The sequence below is a fragment of the Bos indicus genome, chromosome 28 (genome assembly GCF_029378745.1).
Source record: "Bos indicus isolate NIAB-ARS_2022 breed Sahiwal x Tharparkar chromosome 28, NIAB-ARS_B.indTharparkar_mat_pri_1.0, whole genome shotgun sequence".
NCBI lineage: Eukaryota > Metazoa > Chordata > Mammalia > Artiodactyla > Bovidae > Bos > Bos indicus.
This window is the reverse complement of record NC_091787.1, coordinates 27,307,907-27,322,666: the sequence shown is the minus strand read 5'-3', so window position 1 is coordinate 27,322,666 and position 14,760 is coordinate 27,307,907. Positions and strand designations below refer to the sequence as shown.

Sequence of the window (14,760 nt, the reverse complement as noted above, 5' to 3'; positions counted from 1 at the left end):
TCACTTATACGTGGAATCTGAAAAACAAAACAAATGAAAAAATATAGCTAAACAAAACAGTCATAGATACAGAGAACAAATAAGTGGTTGCCAAGGGCAGAGGGAAGAGGAGAGAAGTGAGGGAGATTATTATAAATTTTTAGTTACAAAATGAATATCATGGATATGGAATGTACGATGAGGGGAATATAGTCAATAATTGCTATATTTTGTGTCAGATGGAAACTAGATTTATTATAGTGATCATTTGAAATGTATAGAAGTACTGAATTACTATGTTGTGTATCAGGACCTAACATAGTGCCATAGGTCAATTATACTTCAGAAACCAACCAAACAAGCAAACAAACTCATAAAAAAAAAGACCTGATTTGTAGTTACCAGAGGTGGAAAGTGTTAGTTGCTCAGTCATGTCTGACTCTTTGTGATGCCATGGACTGTAGCCTGCCAGGTTTCTGTGTTCATGGGATTTCCCAGGCAAGAATACCAGAATGGGTTTCCATTTCCTTTTCCAGGGATTTTCCTGACCCAGGGATCAAACCTGAGTCTCCCATATTATAGGAAGATTCTTTATCATCTGAGCCACCAGAGAAGCCCTACCAGAGGGGCTTTAAAACAGTGTTATCCCTCAATTTTGTTTTTTTTTTTCCCAAAACTTTTAGCATTTTGAGGTCCCTTACATATACATGTAAATTTTAGAATCAAATTGTGAGTTTTCTACAAATAAACAAAATGACTTGACTAGGATTTCATGCAACCAATGGAACAATTTGGGGAAAATTGATGTCAGTGATATTGAACCATCTGATTCATGAAAATGGTATGTCTCTCATTTATTTAGTTCTTCTATAATTTCTTTGAGAAAGATTCTATTGTACAGGAATTGCAAATATTTTATTAAATATATTCCAAAGTATTTAATATAGTTTGCTATTGAAATAGTATTTTAAAATTTGAATTTCAAATTATTCATTCCCAATATATGGAAAAGCAATACATTTTAAAATCCTGTGACCATGTCAGTTATCAATTCTAGTAGCTTTATTTTTAATCCCTTAAAAATTTCTTCTTAGACATGGTCATGTCACCTGTGAAGAAAACAGTTTTAATTCTTCCTTTCCAATCTGTATGCCTTCTTTTCCTCTTGTCTGCTTGCACTGGCTGGTACCTCCAGTACAATGCTCCGTAGAAGTGGTGAGAATGGAAATCCTTAGTTTCTTCCCAATATTAAGAGAAAACATTCAGCTTTTCACCACTAAATGTAATGTTAGCTGTTGGTTTTACACAAATACTCCTTATCAGATTGAGGAAATTTCCTTCTACTCCTAGGTCACTGAGAATTTTCTTTTTAAAATTATGAATGAACTAATTTTCTCAAATACCTTTTCTATATCTATTAAGATGATCATATGGATTTTCTTTTTGTAAAGACTTCTATTATTGAAGTAAATTTGATATGTAACTTTATGTAGTTTCAGGAGTACAATGTAATGATCTCATAAATGTGTGTATTATGAAATGATTACCGTAAGAAGTCTAGTTAACATCCATCACCACACAGAATTTCAATATTTGTGTGTGTGTGATAAGAACTTCTAAGATTGAGTTTTTCAGCAACTTTCAAGTATATAATGCAACACTATTAACTATAGTCACCTTGTAGTACATTACATCCCCAACATGGAGACTTAAGATAACTATGTAATACCTTGGAAAAACGAACATTCCAGATCATTATACCCATTATACAGAAACATGATTAATTAACTTCTATGTTTACAAATTTCTTATAAATTTAGAGACATAATTTTATAAACCACTCCATGATTTATATATGAGTGAATTATTTATTTGGAGATTGATTTTTGAAACTTAGAACAATTTTGAATTTTTGGTATAAGCTACACTAGTCAATGCCAAAGAGTGCTCAAACTACCACACAATTGCATTCATCTCACACGTAGTAAAGTAATGCTTAAAATTCTCCAAGCCAGGCTTCAGCAATACTTGAACTGTGACCTTCCAGATGTTCAAGCTGGTTTTAGAAAAGGCAGAGGAACCAGAGATCAAATTACCATCTGCTGGATCATTGAAAAAGGAAGAGAGTTCCAGAAAAACATCTATTCCTGCTTCATTGACTATGCCAAAGCCTTTGACTGTGTGGATCACAATAAATTGTGGGAAATTCTTCAAGAGATGGGAATACCAGACCATCTGACCTGCCTCTTGAGAAACCTGTATGCAGGTCAAGAAGCAACAGTTAGAACTGGACATGGAACAACAGACTGGTTCCAAATAGGAAAAGGAGTACGTCAAGGCTGTATATTGTCACCCTGCTTATTTAACTTACATGCAGAGTACATCATGAGAAATGCTGGGCTGGATGAAGCACAAGCTGGAATCAAGATTGCTGGGAGAAATATCAATAACCTCAGATATGCAGATGACACCACCTTATGGCAGAAAGTGAAGAAGAACTAAAGAGCCTCTTGAAAGTGAAAGAGAAGAGTGAAAAAAGTTGGCTTAAAGCTCAACATTCAGAAAGCTAACATCATGGCATCTGGTCCCATCACTTCATGGGAAATAGATGGGGAAACAGTGGAAACAGTGGCTGAATTTATTTTGGGGGGCTCCAAAATCACTGCAAATGGTGATTGCAGCCATGAAATTAAAAAACGCTTACTCCTTCGAAGGAAAGTTATGACCAACCTAGATAGCATATTAAAAAGCAGAGACATTACTTTGTCAACAAAGGTCCGTCTAGTCAAGGCTATGGTTTTTCCTGTGGTCATGTATGGATGTGAGAGTTGGACTATATAAAGAAAGCTGAGCACTGAAGAATTGATGCTTTTGAATTGTGGTGTTGGAGAAGACTCTTGAGAATCACACTTGGACTGCAAGGAGATCCAATCAGTCCATCCTAAAGGAGATCAGTCCTGGGTGTTCATTGCAGGGACTGATGTTGAAGCTGAAACTCCAATACTTTGTCCAGCTTATGCGAGGAGTTGACTCATTGGAAAAGACCCTGATGCTGGGAAAGATTGAGGGCAGGAACAGAAGGGGACGACAGAGGATGAGATGGCTGGATGGTATCACCAACTCGATGGACATGGGTTTGGGTAGACTCCGGGTGTTGGTGATGGACAGGGAGGCCTGGCGTGCTGTGGTTCATGGGGTCACAAAGAGTCAGACACGACTGAGCGACTGAACTGAACTGACACTGGTCACAGTGTACTTCCTTTTTCATATATTGCTAGTTTCACTTCACTAACATTTTGTTAAATCGTTTTGCTTTTTTTGTTGTTATAGAATATTGAACTATAGGTTTCCTTTCTTATAATGCCTTCCATTTTGGTGTGAGGGTAATGCTTGCCTCATAAAAGAAATTGAGAGATATTCCCTCCTCTTCTATTTTCTGGAAGAGTTTCTGTAGATTTGTTATTATTTCCTCTCTAAATGCTGAGAATTTACCAGTGAAAGACTTCTCTGGTGGCTCAGTGTAAAGTAAAGTAAGGAAACCATTTGCCCGTGCAGGAGACATGGGTTTGATCCCTAATCTGGGAAGATCCCACACGCTGCGGAGCAACTAAGCCCCATGCGCCACAACAATTGAGCCTGTGCTCTAGAGCCCAGGAGCTGTGACTACTGAGCCCACATGCAGCAACTAGTGAGGCCTGCATGCCCTAGAGCCTGTGCTCCGCAACAAGAGAAGCCTCCACTATGAGAAGCCCATGCACCACAGCTAGAGAGTAGCTCGCCACTACTAGAGAAAAGCCCACGCAGCACTGAAGACCCAGCACAGCCAAAAAATAAATACACACGTTAAAAAAAAGAAAAAGAATTCACCAGTGAAGTCATCTGGGCCTGGAGTTTCTTTTATGGAAAGGAATTCAACTACTTTTATAGGTATAGGGTAATTCAGGATGTCTATTTCTTCTCAAGTGAGATTTGGTAGATCATACTTTGTAGGACTTGAGTTATTTTAAATTAACTGTAGCTTGTTTTATGACCCAGAATATGGTCTACCTTTATAGACATTTTATGTGCTTTTGAAAATAATCAATAATCTGCTATTGTTTTTTGGAGTGTTCTATACATGTCATTTAGGTCAGTTTGGTTAACAGGGTTGTGAAAAATCTATTATTTCCTTGATGATTTTCTGTCTACCTTGCCCTCTATTTTTAAGAGAGAAGTAATGACTGTCTCAACCATAATTGTGGATTTCTCTATTTCTCCTTCTGTCTTTGCTTCATGTATCTTGAAGCTCTGTTATTAATTACATAATGTTTAGTATTGCTATTTACTCCTTCTTCATTGACATCTTTATCATTTTAATTGATGTTCTTTACCCCAGGTAATATTCTTTGCTTTGAGATATTTGTTTGATATTAAAATAGCCACTCCAGCTTTCTTTTGTTTCATGTTATCATGTTATATTTTTAAAACTTTTATACTTAACCTAACTGTGTCTTTATAGTTAAAGTGTATTTCTTGTAGGTAGCATATAATTGGGCTTTTCTTTTTATTCTAATGATCTTTGCTTTTTAATTGGGGTGTTTAGACTATTTACATTTAATGAAATTATTGATATGGTCATATTTAAATCTATCATTTTGTTATTAGTTCACTAAACCATCTGTTCTTTCTTTACTTTTTTCTTACTTCTTTTTTATTTATTGAGTATTATTTATGAGTCAATTTTATCCTTGGCTTGTTTGTTAGGTGTCACTCTTTGTTTTATTATTTTAGTGTTTACTTTAGGGTTTATAGTTATTGCCAACTTATCACAGTCTACCTTCAAATAGTCGACCTTCTCATGTATTCACTACATACATATTGTAAAGACCTTACAATAATACATTTCTGTTTCTCTCTTCCTGGCCCTCGTGTTATTGTCATATGCTTTACACAATATATTATAACCATTTTGTTCAAACAATAAAGATATTCACGTGGTTAAAAGCTTTGAGATATTTGTATTAATGTAGGTACCCGTTCCAGGGCTCTTTGTTCCTTTGTGTAGATCCATGGTTCCATCTGGTGTCATGCTCCTTCTGTGTGAAGAATGTTCTTCACGTTTCTCAGATTGCAACATGCTGGCAATGAATTCTTTAAACTTTTGAATATCTATAAATATATTTGTCTCATTTTCATTTTTAAAAGATATTTTCACTGGGCATAGAATTGTAGGTTGACAACTTTCCCCAGAAATTAAAAAGTTGTATTTTTGCTTCCATTATTCTAATAAGAAATATGAAATATTATTCTTACCATTTTTTCTTTTCTAAAGTGTCTTTTCATCTGACAAGACTTTCTTTTTATCACTGGTTTTGAGCAATTTGAATATGATATGCCTTGGGGTCAATTCTCTTCATGTGCTTGGAATTCTTTTCATTTCTTGGATTCATGGGTTAATAGTTTTCATCAAATTTGAAAGTTTTGGCTATTATCTTTTCAAAAATTTTTTCTCTTCTCTCTAACCTCCACCTCTCTTCAGTGATTTCAATTACTTATATATTAATCTCCTTGAAGCCCCACAGTTCAATGATGCTCTTGTATTTTTAAATATCTTTTTGTGTGTGTGTGTTTCATTTTGGATACTTTCTAGTACTATGCATTCAAATTCACTAGTATTTTCTTCTGCCATGTCTAATTTGTCATTAACCCCATCTCAGACACCAAGGTTTTTATCTTAGACATTGGAGCTTTCAATTGTAGATGATCATTTTTTTTTAAACAATACTATCTTCTGTGTATCTACTTAACTTTTTGAACATATGGAATATAGTTATAATGACTGCTTTAATGTTCTTGTCTGAAAATTTTAACATTGCTGTCAGTTCTGGGTCTGGCCCAGTTCATTGATTATTCTACTCAATATGGATCATGTTTTTCTTAGTATGGTTGGTAATCTGATGGACTTCAGACATTATGGATTTTACCTTATTGAGTTCTGGCTATTTTTATATTCATGTAACTATTCTTGTTTTTTTCCCCTTGGGATGATGCAGCTAAATTACTTGGAAAGAACTGATCCTTTTGCATCTTGATTTTATGACATGTTAGGCAGATCTGGAGCAGTTGCTCAGTCTCGGGCCCATTATTCCCCATTACTGAGGCAAGAACTTCCTGAATATTCTACCCAATAATCCATGAATTATTAGCTTTTCCAGTCTGGCAGTGGGAAGAACCCCAACCTCTGGCTCTGTGTGAACTTTGGGAACTATTTCCTAATCTTTTTATATTGTTTTTATTCCCTCAGCCATGGATAATTTCTTTATATACATGCACTTATCAGTACTCTGCTGAATTTTTAGAAAGGCCCCTCTGTAGATTTTCAGGGTTCTCTCTCTATGCAACATTTCCTTTGAGAATCTGAGATCCCTATATCTCACCAGATGCTTAACTTTGCCCTTCTTAACCCAAGGAATCCACTAGTCTCCACCTGGATTCCCCCTTCTTCCATTGAGGACTGAAAACTCTTTCAAGGCACTAAGCTGCAACAATTTCAGGGCTCACTGGTTTATTTCCTTTTTCTCAGCAGGAAATAGCCCACATGCCACAACTATTGAGCCTGTGCACTGTAGAGCCATGCTGTGCAGCAAGAGAAGCCACTGCCATGAGAAGCCTGCACACTACAACTGGAGAAGAACCCCCACTTACTGCAACTAGAGAAAGCCCACATGCAGAAACAAAGACCCAGTGCAGTGGGAAAAAAACTTAATACACCATGACTCAATGTTGTTGTTCAGTCCCTCAGTCGTGTTCGACTCTATGACCCCATGGACTGCAGCACGCCAGGCTTCCCTGTTCTTCACCATCTCCTGGAGCTTGCTCAAATTCATGTCCATTGAGTTGGTGATGCCATCCAGTCATCTCCTCCTCTGTTGTCCCCTTCTCCTCCCGCCTTTAGTCTTTCCCAGCATCAGGGTCTTTTCTAATGAGTTGACTCTGCACATCAGGGGGCCAAAGTATGGAGCTTCAGCTTCAGCATCAGTCCTTCCAATGAATATTCAGGATTGATTTCCTTTAGGATGGATTGGTTGGATCTCCTTGCAGTCCAAGGGACTCTCAAGAGTCTTCTCCAACACCACAGTTCAAAAGCATCAATTCTTCAGTGTTCAACCTTCTTTATGGTCTAAATCTCACATCCATACATGACTACTAGAAAAACCATAGCTTTGACTAGATGGACCCTTTTAGACAAAATAATGTCTCTGCTCTTTAATATGCTGTCTAGGTTGGTCATAGCTTTTCTTCCAAGGAGCAAGCATCTTTTAATTTCATGGCTGCAGTCACCATCTGCAGTGATTCTTCAGCCCAAGAATATAAAATCTCTCACTGTTTCCATTGTTTCCCCATCTATTTGCCATGAAGTGATGGGACTGGATGCCATGATCTTCATTTTTGAATGTTGAGTTTTAAGCCAGATTTTTCACTCTCCTCCTTCTACTTCATCAAGAGGCTCTTTAGTTCCTCTTTGCTTTCTGCCATAAGGGTGGTGTCATCTACATATCTGAGGTTATTGATATTTCTCCCGGAAATCTTGATTCCAGCTTGTGCTTCATCCAGCCTGGCATGTCACATGATATACTCTGCATATAAGTTAAATAAGCAGGGTGACAATATACAACCCTGATGTACTCCTTTCCCAATTTTGAACCAGTCTGTTATTCCATGTCCAGTTCTAACTGTCGCTTCTTGACCTGCATACAGATTTCTCAGGAGGCAGGTAAGGTGGTCTGGTATTCCCATCTCTTGAAGAATTTTCCACAGTTTGTTGTGATCCACACAGTCAAAGGCTTTGGCATAGTCAATGAAGCAGAAGTCAATGTGATTTTTTGGAATTCTCTTGCTTTTTCTAGGATCCAGTGGATGTTGGCAATTTGATCTCTGGTTCCTCTGCCTTTTCTAAATCCAACTTGAACATCTGGAAGTTCTTGGTTCATGCACTGTTGAAGCCTGGCTTGGAGAATTTTGAGCATTACTTTGCTAGCATGTGAGATGAGTGTAATTGTACAGTAGTTTGAACATTTTTTGACACTGCCCTTCTTTGGGATTGGAATCAAAACTGACCTTTTCTAGTCCTGTGGCCACTGCTGAGTTTTCCAAATTTGCTGGCATATTGAGTGCATCACTTTAACAGCATCATCTTTTAGGATTTGAAATAGCTCAGCTGGAATTCTATCACCTCCATTAGCTTTGTTTGTAGTGATGCTTCTTAAGGCTTACTTGACTTCACACTCCAAGATGTCTGGCTCTAGGTAAGTGATCACACAATCATTGTTATCTGGGTCATTAAGATGTTTTTGTGTAGTTCTTCTATGTATTCCTGCCACCTCTTCTTAATATCTCTGATTTTGTTAGGTCCATACCATTTCTGTGCTTTCTTGTGCCCATCTTTGCATGAAACGTTCCCTTAGTATCTCTAGTTTTCTTGAAGAGATCTCTAGTCTTTCCCATTTTATTGTTTTCCTCTATTTCTTTGCATTGTTTACTTAGGAAGGCTTTCTTATCTCTCCTTGCTATTCTTTGGAACTCTGCATTCAGATAGGTATATCTTTCCTTTTCTCCTTTGACTTTAGCTTTTCTTCTTTTCTCAGCTATTTGTAAGTCCTTCTCAGACAGCCATTTTGCCTTTTTGCATTTCTTTTTCTTGGAGATGGTTTTGATCACTGCCTCTCTACAATGTCATGAACCTCTGTCCATAGTTCTTCAGGTAGTCTGTCTATCAGATCTAATCTCTTGAATCTGTTTGTCACCTCCACTGTATAATCATAAGGAATTTGATTTAGGTCATACCTGAATGATCTAGTAGTTTCCCTACTTTCTTCAATTTAAGCCTGAATTTGGCAATACAGAGTTCATGATCTGAGCCATAGTCAACTCCCGGTCTTGTTTCTGTGGACTGTATAGAGCTTCTTCATCTTTGACTGCAAAGAATATAATCAATCTGATTTCAGTATTAACCATCTGGTAATCTCTATGTGTAGAGTCATCTCTTGTGTTGTTGGAAGAGGGTGTTTGCTATGACCAGTGCATTCTCTTGGTAAAACTGTTAGTCTTTGCTCTGCTTCCTTTTTTACTCCAAGGCCCAACTTGTCTGTTACACCAGGTATCTCTTGACTTCCTACTTTTGCATTCCAGTCCCCTGTAATCAAAAGGACATCTTTTTTTTTTTTTTTCGGTGTTAGTTATATAAGGTCTTGTAGGTCTTCATAGAATCGTTCAACTTCAGTTTCTTTGGCATAGTGGTTGGGGCACAGACTTGGATTACTGTGATATTGAATGGTTTTCCTTGGAAATGAACAGAGATCATTCTGTCATTTTTGAGATTGCATCAGAGTACTGCAATTCGGATTCTTTTGTTGACCATGATCACTACTCCATTTCTTCTAAGGGATTTTTGTCCACAGTAGTAGATATAATGGTCAGCTGAATTATATTCACCCATTCTGGTCCATTTTAGTTCACTGATTCCTAAAATGTTGACGTTCACTCTTGTCATCTCCTGTTTGACCACTTCCAATTTACCTTAATTTATGGACCTAACATTCCAGGTTCCTATACAATATTGCTCTTTATAGAATCAGACAGACATGTCCACAACTGAGTGTTGTTTCCATTTTGGCTCGCCTCTTCATTCTTTCTGGATCTGTTTCTACGTGCTTTTCCAGTAACATATTGGGCACCTACCAACCTGGGGAGTTCATGTTTCAGTGTCATATATTTTTGCTTTTTTATACTGTTCATGGGGTTCTCAAGGCGAGAATACTGAAGTGGTTTGCCATTCCCTTCTCCAGTGGACCACATTTTGTTGGAACTTTCTGCCATGACCACGTTTTGTCAGAAAACATAAACACCAAGATTATGTCAAGAATACAATGTTGAGATCATGTCTAATTTTTCTCCTGGGATGCAAGCTATAAAGAGAAGAGTGCTGGGCCAGGGAAGAGAGACCAAGATCCATTCACCTTGAGCAGATCACTTTCCTTTCCTGTGCATTAGTGTCCCCATCTATAAAATGAAGGTAAGGAGAATTCCTGCCCAGCATACATAATATACAGAGAAAAGGGAAAGGTGAGAGTGAAATCATCTGGGAAGCTGTTGGCTGCTGGCGTACACTGCCACACCCTTGCCCACCCCATCTCCCTACTATATGATTTACTGGTTTCTATTCCTGGCACTCACTATCCTCCTGAGCTCTCAGCTCAGGCCCAAACCCACAGTCAGTGCTCAGCAAATCCTTATGGCCTGATGGTGATTTTACAGGCATCTGGTCTCCCTTTCACATTTCTCTCCTCACTGGTTCCTGAAGGTGGATAAGAGCAATCAAGGAGCCCTACCCCAGGTGTGCTAAGTGAAGGGGAAAAGTTGGAAACAAATAATAGTTTGTGGGAGGCTGCTCTGGGATGCACATTCCTGGGGCCTCACACCTTTGGGCATCAGTAAGCCCTGAATCTCCTGGGATTCCCCATAGTTGGTTCTTGGGACTGTTGACCCCCTCTGAACTGGGACCTGTCCTTCTCTGGTACATGGCAATGGTCCCAGAGACAAGAGAGGTCTTTTCAATGCCAAATCCCTGTGAAGGAGGAGGACTCAGGTGTAAGGCAGGATTTCAGTAGCCCTGGGCTCTTGGAACATGAGTACAGACTTGCCCCTACCTGGCACTGGCAGCTGAGACCTCACTCCTGCTGTATGAATGCAGCACGAAAGCATACGGCCTGCCACATGTTTATTCCTTGGCTCCTTCAGTTCCACCATGTGCCATGTGACTCCCCTAGCATATGCAGTCACTCTCTGAATTCATTTTCATCCCTTCCTCGGTGTATTAATATTACCGCTTTGGAACATGTTGTTAATCTCCCCAGCCAATATATCTCTCTTCTGGCATGCATTTCTACATCTGCAGCATCAAGTTAACTTGCTTTGCATTCATCATGACCCCTCTGGCACTAACTACTATTTCTGGAATGCCTGGGGACACCCCTGGCATGAACTGGCACTCACTCTGGCACAGCAAAGAATTCTCTGGGCACATACATGCTCACTCAGTATGCACTGGATAAGGGCTAGCTAAAGTATCTTTTCTAGTTCTCATTCCATGTGTAAACTGGAAAGCATTGTCCCCATGGTTTTTGCAAGGTCCTGCAGGAGCAGTTGGGATTGTAGTTCACTTGGCTGTAGTGTCCTTAACTGCAGTGATGTTTACATCCTTCTCAGACCTAATTGGCTATAAGAGGATTTTTGATGCTGCTTCCCAAAACCTGTTCTGCATCTCAGTAAGTGTCACCATCATCTATTTGCTTATTTAAACCCCAAACTCAGGTATCTTGATTCCTCCCTTTCCTTCATTCCCTGCATTCAATCCCCAACGACTTCCATGTTTCTAAATTCTGTGATCACTTTTCTATCCAAATCTGTATGAGTTTCCTGTACCTGCTGTGAAAAATGACTACCAGCTTGGTGGCTTAAAATGACAGAATTATCCTCCCACAGTTCTGGAGGTCAGAAGTCTGAAATCAATTTCACTGGACCAAAATCAAGATGTTAACAGGACCATATTCCCATTGGAGCCTCTAGGGGAGAGGTTCTCCCTTGCCTCTTCTAGCTTCTGGTGGCTACTGGCCTTGCCTGGCTTATGGCATGTCATTACAAGCTCAGTCTCTCTGCTCATGTTGCCTTCTCTTCCGTCTGTGTCAAATCTCCCTGGAGCCTACCCAGATAATCCAAGATGATCACTCCATCTCAAGATCCTTGATTTAATCACATCCGGAAAGCCTCCCATCCTTTATCATATAAGGTAACATTCACAGATTCTAGAAGTTAAAGTGTGGATATCTTGAGACAGGGGGCATAATTCAGCCTGTCACACCATCTTCCTCCACAGGTAGCCAGTGTCTTTGAAGCTTTCTTCTCTTGGTTTGCATGCATCTCTTTGTTCACTGGTCGCTCCTTCCCATTTGCCTTTATTTGAAGACTCTACAAGCAGAGCTTCTGCCATCTGCTCAGTTGCTCAGGCTAAAAATGCATGAGTTGTTCCTGCTTCCACTTTCTCCTCATGCCCTTCTATAGCCAGCCCACCAGCCAGTGCTGTTGGCTCGACCTCCAAACTGTAGCCCAAGTCTTCCATCTTCACTTCTCCCCAGCTCACTTCTGTTTGCACTGCCACCATCTGTGTCTATGGTCCAACTCACCCTCATCCCTCACCTGAAATAGACCATGTGGCTAAAGGAAAGTACCAGAAGCTCTATGTACCCACTGAACAGCCCTCTCAGCTTCTCTCTGATGCCAGTCATGATTGCAGTGAACATTTCTAGCGTGGTTTCCACTGAGTATCTTAGCGCAAATATACGATGTGTGATTTTTGCTTCTGCACTCCTCCAGTGCCACACAGGGCTTCTCTGATGCTGCAGTGTGGGACACCAGCAGAGATCTACATGGCAGGGAGTATGTGCAGCCTGGAAGCATGGCAGAGGGAAGTCAACACCCCTGGGGCCAATGGATAGATAGGAGTCAATGTAGAAATGGTTCTCTCTATGAACCATGATATAAAAATTTTCAAGAGGCATTCCTTGTCCTCCTCAGAAGATCCCAGTGTGATCAGTTCTGGTTTTATATGGGTGAGAATAACTCAGTAATACACCCTTGTATTAGCTTTTTCTCCTTCCCTCTTTCACTCTCTCTGGTCCTTCATCTTTGATATCTGGGATCACGTTTCAGTAAACTGCCTGCACATGAGTCCTTACTTCAGGTCCTGCACTTGAGTGGGACCCAGGCAAAAACCTGCTCAGTTCTGTCTGACTCTTTGTGACCCTGTGAACTGTAACCCTGCCAGGCTCCTCTATCCATGAAATTCTTCAGGAAAGAATACTGGAGTGGGTTGCCATTCCCTTCTCCATAGCTCAGTTGGTAAAGAATCCACCTGCAATGCAGGAGACCTGGGTTCAATCTGTGGGTTAGGATGATCCCCTGGAGAAGGGAAAGCCTACCCACTCCAGTATTCTGGTCTGGAGAATTCCATGGACTATACAGTGGAAGTGAGAAATAGATTTAAGGGCCTAGATGTGATAGATAGAGTGCCTGATGAACTATGGAATGAGGTTCGTGACATTGTACAGGAGACAGGGGCCAAGACCATCCCCATGGAAAAGAAATGCAAAAAAGCAAAATGGCTGTCTGAGGAGGCCTTACAAATAGCTGTGAAAAGAAGCAAGCAAAAAGCAAAGGAGAAAAGGAAAGATATAAGCATCTGAATGCAGAGTTCCAAAGAATAGCAAGAAGAGATAAGAAAGCCTTCTTCATCAATCAGTGCAAAGAAATAGAGGAAAACAACAGAATGGGAAAGACCAGAGATCTCTTCAAGAAAATTAGAGATACCAAAGGAATATTTCATGCAAAGATGGGCTCAATAAAGGACAGAAATGGTATGGACCTAACAGAAGCAGAAAATATTAAGAAGAGGTGGCAAGAATACACAGAAGAACCTTACAAAAAAGATCTTCACGACCCAGATAATCACGATGGTGTGATCACTGACCTAGAGCCAGATATCCTGGAATGTGAAGCCAAGTGGGCCTTAGAAAGCATCACTATGAACAAAGCTAGTGGAGGAGATGGAATTCCAGTTGAGCTATTTCAAATCCTGAAAGATGATGCTGTGAAAGTGCTGCACTCAATATGCCAGCAAATTTGGAAAACTCAGCAGGACTGGAAAAGGTCAGTTTTCATTCCAATCCCAAAGAAAGGCAATGCCAAAGAATGCTCAAACTACTGCACAATTGCACTCATCTCACATGCTAGTAAAGTAATGCTCAAAATTCTCCAAGCCAGGCTTCAGCAATATGTGAACATGAACTTCCAGATGTTCAAGCTGGTTTTATAAAAGGCAGAGGAACCAGAGATCAAATTGCCAACATCTGCTGGATCATGGAAAAAGCAAGAGAGTTCCAGAAAAACATCTGTTTCTGCTTTATTGACTATGCCAAAGCCTTTGACTGTGTGGATCACAATAAACTGTGGAAAATTCTTCAAGAGATGGGAATACCAGACCACCTGCTCTGCCTCTTGAGAAATTTGTATGCAGGTCAGGAAGCAACAGTTAGAACTGGACATGGGACAACAGACTGGTTCCAAACAGGAAAAGGAGTACATCAAGGCTGTATATTGTCACCCTGCTTATTTAACTTCTATGCAGAGTACATCATGAGAAACGCTGGACTGGAAGAAACACAAGCTGGAATCAAGATTGCCGGGAGAAATCTCAATAACCTCAGATATGCAGATGACACCACCCTTATGGCAGAAAGTGAAGAGGAACTCAAAAGCCTCTTGATGAAAGTGAAAGTGGAGAGTGAAAAAGTTGGCTTAAAGCTCAACATTCAGAAAATGAAGATCATGGCATCTGGTCCCATCACTGCATGGGAAATAGATGGGGAAACAGTGGAAACAGGGTCAGACTTTATTTTTCTGGGCTCCAAAATCACTGCAGATGGTGACTGCAGCCATGAAATTAAAAGACGCTTACTCCTTGGAAGGAAAGTTATGACCAACCTAGATAGCATATTGAAAAGCAGAGACATTACTTTGCCAACAAAGGTTCGTCTAGTCTAGGCTATGGTTTTTCCAGTGGTCATGTATGGATGTGAGAGTTGGACTGTGAAGAAGGCTGAGCACCAAAGAATTGATGGTTTTGAACTGTGGTGTTGGAGAAGACTCTTGAGAGTCCCTTGGACCGTAAGGAGATCCAACCAGTCCATT

At 39.8% G+C, this 14,760-nt stretch overlaps 1 long non-coding RNA gene across 2 annotated transcripts in view; it reads left to right on the top strand.

Moving 5' to 3' along the window:
- Nucleotides 1-14,760, top strand: part of LOC139180331 (uncharacterized) — a 37,368-nt gene that overhangs the window by 11,526 nt on the left and 11,082 nt on the right. The window contains exon 2 of one of the 2 annotated variants that reach the window (XR_011564608.1): nt 9,924-10,030. The exons of the other annotated variant lie outside the window; for it this stretch is intronic. This is a non-coding gene — a long non-coding RNA (uncharacterized lncRNA). The remainder of the gene's footprint in view (nt 1-9,923; nt 10,031-14,760) is intronic. 2 annotated transcript variants of the gene reach the window in all.